The sequence below is a fragment of the Gymnoscopelus braueri genome (genome assembly GCF_963280865.1).
Source record: "Gymnoscopelus braueri genome assembly, chromosome: 3".
Lineage (NCBI taxonomy): Eukaryota > Metazoa > Chordata > Actinopteri > Myctophiformes > Myctophidae > Gymnoscopelus > Gymnoscopelus braueri.
Window position 1 is genome coordinate 4984284 of NC_137612.1, and position 6000 is coordinate 4990283.

Here is a 6000-nt window from a genome sequence, read left to right on the forward strand (position 1 = left end):
TATTACAGAACATACATTAACCACTTCAGTCCTATATACATTTTGGCCATTTGAAAATAGCCGATCTACAAGCTCACAATGCGACGCATTGTGAGCTTGTAGATCTGCTATTTTCAAAAGATTTTTATATATTTTATTCATTTTGAAAACTTGTGAAATGGGACATTCTGCATAATGACTACTTTCTACTTTTGGTACAAGGTATAGTTCACCCCCAAAATGACTTTTTTTCTATCGATTAGTCACCCCATGGAGACTTGAATTCATGGATAATTTTAGTTTTTTGTCGCATTCCTATAATGTGATGACCGGCAGCGGTTCCGGAAGGAGACACAAAGAGTCTCTTTTGTGTCTCTTACTGGAACCGGTGCCTACCGGTCCACTGGTCATCAAATTATTGTCTTAGGAATGCGACAAAAACAAAAAAATATCCATGAATTCAAGTCTCCATGGGGTGACTAATCCATAGAAAAAAGATGTTGAACTATCCCTTCAAGTACATTTTGATACCAATACTTTTGTACATTTTGAATACAGGACTTTTACTTGCAACAGAGTATTTCTACATTGCAGTATTGATACTTTTACTTAAGTAAAAAATGCGAGTACTTTTTCCACCACTGCTACAAATGGAACCCTGCTTATTATCACATCCCTGAGTTCCTCATTCTAGTCACGGGGATGAGCCGTACCGTAGTGCATTCTGTGAGGCCAGCGATTGGCTGAGGTTTCTCCAGTCAATGTGGGAGGGATCAGATTAGCATTAGGGTGTGTCCCTGTTTGGACCATTTGCATGTGATTTACACATGACATGGTCAAAAGGTCCTGGGTTCGATCCCGGGCTTGTGCAAGGCCTACTTTACTTTAAACATTGTAATTACAAACATCTTAATAGTTTGTTGTAATGTAGTGGTTGTACTGTAGTGGTACAGTACATGGTCTGTAGACCATGTACTGTACGACATGGTCCGATCTACAATCTACACTGTATGACATATTGCTCATACCCCATTCATTAACACAGAGATGTTATTAGACACAAAGCTATCCATGTCAACACGTCTTAATGTTCTAGGAGTCTCAACAGTTATAAGTGACTGCCGTTTAATCAAGCTGAAGAGGCAATTCATTGACCACAGTTTTGCACAACCTTAACATCCCAGATCGATAGAAATATTAATCCACTGTGCTGACTAATACACCATGACATAGGAGTACAAAAACGTTGCATTGTGAATAAGAACGTAATCACATTGTGGTTGCACTGTAATGCAACCATGTGCTATAAAGATGTAATCACAGGGCTATCTGCTTGATGTACTATAATTAAAAGTGCATTCAGGTATTATGAATCTATGAATTGAGTGCTAACATTTTATGTAAACATACAACAGGACAAAGGTGAAACAGTAAGCACAGCGCTGCAGGGACTCGAACCCTGTTCCCAGCTGGAAACCAGGAGTACCTACTACCAGTGCTTTTTTGCCATGTTCACACCATGCCCTTACTTGCATGAAAATGTATGAAAAGATTATGAATAACCTGGCTTTACCAACACAGCCTTTAGTGTTTACTGATTGACCTGTAATCACACTATACAATAGCACAGTGATTCTCAGATTTGATATAGTATAAAAATCAGCTAGCCACTATAAACCCTATATACATCATCTATTTGAAAATAGCCGATCAACAAGCTCACAACCCCTCACAGGTGGTTAAATGTCTGAAAATACCCATGAACATGAATGCAATATATCAATAGAAAAAAATCATGTGTAAAAAAAAACATGAATTAAGGAAACACTGATGATAGTGAAAAAGTTAAATCTGAAAGACCTGTTTTGTTTAATGACTATAGAGATACTGGCCCTCATTTATCAACGCGGCGCAGACCAAATAATGGGCGTACGGCGAGATCACCGCAACTTTCGGCATTTATCAATATATCCTGACGATGGCTTCATCCTACCGTACGCTGAGATCTCACGTCTGGTCGAGCAGTTGTTGACGTTGGCTGCGCCCGTTTATTCCATTCTAGACCTGCGGAGAAGCATTGTCTGACTGTCTGACAGGCATCTGGACACATAATCCACTCCTAAATGTATATCTACACTAATAAATAATCCCTGTGAAAATATAACATTTTATAAAGTAATTTAAACAAACTGCTTTAACAGTCATTCGGTTAAGCTTGCAGATCTGGCTGCATTGGCTATTTGAAAATAGCAGATCTACAAGCTCACAACAGGTCCCATCCCGATGTGTTGTGAGCTTGTAGATCTGCTATTTTCAAAATATACGAGCGCTTCTGCGAGAGCATTTTCGGGAGCCCCGACCATCTTTTCATGGACAGTGAGGTCCACAAACTTACAGTAGCTTGTCCTATGTTATGGAGTTATGTCATAGAGAGTTATGTAGGCTACACAACCTGGCTGGGTTAAGGATATAAACCCGACGATCGAATCTCTTATTAACGTGGCAGCACGGGGTCCGAGTCTCACGGGGAATATCCTACATGACTGCTTGTGCACTGCTCGGTATGGGTTAAATACATTAATATACAAACCCCATTCATGGCGATGTGATTGGTATCATAATATGTAATTCATGTAGGCTACAAGCCTACATGACAAAGATTGTACCGTTACGGATTACATGAAAGACACAGTTGGGCATGTGTGTGTGTGTGTGAGAGAGAGGTGCGTGCGTGTGCAATGCACGTGCGTGTGTGACTTGACAGGCAGCGAGGGGATAGGGGATGAGGGGGCGCGACTTGAGTGATGGACCGAATTGACCCAAACATCTCTTGTCATCACAAACGTCATAACAAATTGGCACAGGGAAGCACAAACGAACGGGGAACACAATTGACAGGTGCTTGTGATTGGTGCAGGGTAATGAATAACTCCATCTGCCAATTGTGTGTCCCAAACATTTGTGCGTCCTAAAGGAAGTTTACATATTCAGTCCTGCACTCAATTAGATGCCCCTCGCCCCGTACAGAAAGTCGTCCGTGTGCAGCTCGTGGAAAAGTGGAGATATTTGACTAAACACACGTTTTCTGGCAGAACTTTCAAATTGATATGAAACTAGAGGACAAAATATATGACTCCAAGTCTTAGGAATTAATTATTGGGTGAGTACAGACGGAGTTTAGAGCACTTTCATGGCCGCGCAGATCGTCACTACACAGTGCGTCGACGAGGGTGATATGACTGTGTATTTGGAATACATGAAATGTATGTAAGATCATAGCCCTAGAATGTCTGTGATCTTACATACATTTCAAGTATTCCAAATACACAGTCATAGATAGCTCTCGGCGCCCTACTGTGACGGACCGAATGTACCCAAACGGTCCATCACTCAAGTCGCCCCCCCTAGCTCCCTACAGAAAGTCGTCCGTGTGCAACTCGTGAAAAAGTGGAGATATTTGACTAAACACACGTTTTCTGGCAGAACTTTCAAATGGATATGAAACTAGAGGACAAAATATGACTCCAACTCTTAGGAATTAATTATTGGGTGAGTACAGACGGAGTTTAGAGCACTTTTATGGCCGCGCAGATGGGCACTACACAGTGGGGCTCCGAGAGAGATCTATGACTGTGTATTTGGAATACATGAAATGTATGTAAGATCACAGACATTCTAGGGCTAAAATACTCCCTGGACCTGTCCCTGGCACAAATGATTTAAGAAAATATTTGAGAACCACTGGTTAAAAAAAAAAAAAAGGAAGCAAGCCTAATAAGCAACTACACTTTAGAACCAAAAATTCGCGACCACCAATAATTTACAAGCAACTTTACAGAAAAAATATTAGCCCAAAGTCGCTTATAATAAGCCGACATGGCAACACTGCTTCAACTCAGTCAAGAAGCGGACATAATCTCACCCAACTCTGTAGTATCAACTCCAACGGCACACAATAATACTCCGTAGCTTTGTTGTCGCCAGTTGTACCTCTTTAGCACATGGAAAACGTGTCTTTTCTCACGCATTCTGCGGTGGATAAATCAATAGAACAGGATAAAGCGATGACATCGCAGCCGGACTGACTTTACCAACAACATTACGTTTCACCCGGTGGTCACGTGGTGTGGTCACGTGGTGTGGTCACTGGTCAGGTGACTGAAACCCGCATCCAAAACATCCAAGCAGCGTTGCCAAATCTTGTGAGGGAAATAAGCAACTAGGTCTCTGAAAACAAGCCCATGAGCATCGGATATTTGAAAAATCACGATGTGACCCTGGATCATCATGTGACGCGTTGAGAGCTTGTTGTAGATCGGCTATTTTCAAAATAAATATTGAAAAAATGAAGTGAAATGTTTTGAATATTTGTATTAACATTTTAACAACACAAATCTGGTACAGGGGTCACCTAGCCCTAGAATGTCTGTGATCTTACATACATTTCAAGTATTCCAAATACACAGTCATAGATCGCTCTCGTCGACCCACTGTGTAGTGACGATCTGCGCGGCCATAAAAGTGCTCTAAACTCCGTCTGTACTCACCCAATAATTAATTCCTAAGACTTGGAGTCATATTTTGTCCTCTAGTTTCATATCCATGTGAAAGTTCTGCCAGAAAACGTGTGTTTAGTCAAATATCTCCACTTTTTCACGAGCTGCACACGGACGACTTTCTGTACGGAGCTAGGGGGCGCGACTTGAGTGACGGACCGAATTTACCCAAACGGTCCAACAGACATTCTAGGGCTAAGGGGTCACCAAAATACTTTTAGATGGGGGGTGTGACTGTCGGTGGACAAATACCATGTCCTTGACATGAAAATGTTTGAGAACACCTGTTTTAAACAACATTAAGAAACAGGCCAAATAAGCAACAAACTAATATTTACAAGCAGCTTTACAGAAAAACAAGCCCAAACAAGTCGCTTATAATAAGCAGACATGGCAACACTGAGCTCCACCCAATAGCATCTTCTTCCTCTTTTAGTTTTATGGCGGGTTTTAAGCACGTTTGAGATGCACACACCGCCACCTACTGACTGTACTAGCCTTGACTGTACAGTAGTTAGTAGCCTTGGATCAAGACTATCATAATTATTATGTCAAAAATCGATTAAAAAATACATCTATGATAGTCTTGATCCAAGGCTACTAACTACTGTACCAAAGTATGTCTGCTAGATGCACACTACTGTAGAAGAGTGGGAAACTAACTGGTTTGTGTCAACTGCAGTGACAAGCAATCTGTTTAGAAGATGCTCTTATCCAGATTCCAGATTAACTGAATACACCAGACCGCAATGGAAACACGCCCTACGTACCTCTGCTCTATTTGTGTGTGTGTGTGTGTGTGTGTGTGTGTGTGTGTGTGTGTGTGTGTGTGTGTGTGTGTGTGTGTGTGTGTGTGTGTGTGTGTGTGTGTGTGTGGAAGTCATATGGTACCGTGGCCTATGGTACCGTAACATGACATCCATATACACTGTCCACCCACAAGGCAATCGCAGCCCTCTCACACCTACGTTTCACTGCCAATCCCACAGATATACTCCATATTTGGCCAGCCCATCCCTTAAGCCAATTTTAACACCATTTGATATTCTACATGGCTCTTCTTGTAGCCTATAGCCACAATAACATTTGGCATTAATAAGCCTAATAATGAATTTGACAATAATATATATATTTTATATTTTATAAGTATGCATCTGAGCAATGACACAAATGCAAGGTCAACTGTCTTAACCTGTATACCGCTCACAGGGGCTGCTGCGTGAATGTATATTCTGTTGTTGTTGTTGTTGTTGTTGTTGCTTTAAATCTTTGGCTGCGACATACAGTATCTACATTACATCCTATGTCAATAACAGGGAAGGTAGACTTCTATATTATTAGGTTTTCACACTTTATGTGGAGTAATTCCTTATATTCACTGTTCAGTATGGCCTTGATGTCTTGTGTACTCGTGTGTGCTGTGTGAGGAGGCATATCTTGACAGGAAGATATTTGTACTTCTCCT

General features: G+C 41.2%; 1 protein-coding gene across 1 annotated transcript in view; it reads right to left on the reverse strand.

Annotated features, from left to right (window-relative positions):
- tpra1 (transmembrane protein, adipocyte asscociated 1) overlaps nt 1–4094 on the reverse strand; it is a 48322-nt gene extending 44228 nt beyond the window's left edge. The window contains exon 1 of the mRNA XM_080424887.1: nt 3902–4094. The gene's annotated coding sequence lies outside the window, so the exon portion shown is untranslated. The remainder of the gene's footprint in view (nt 1–3901) is intronic.
- Nucleotides 4095–6000: the final 1906 nt, after the last annotated feature.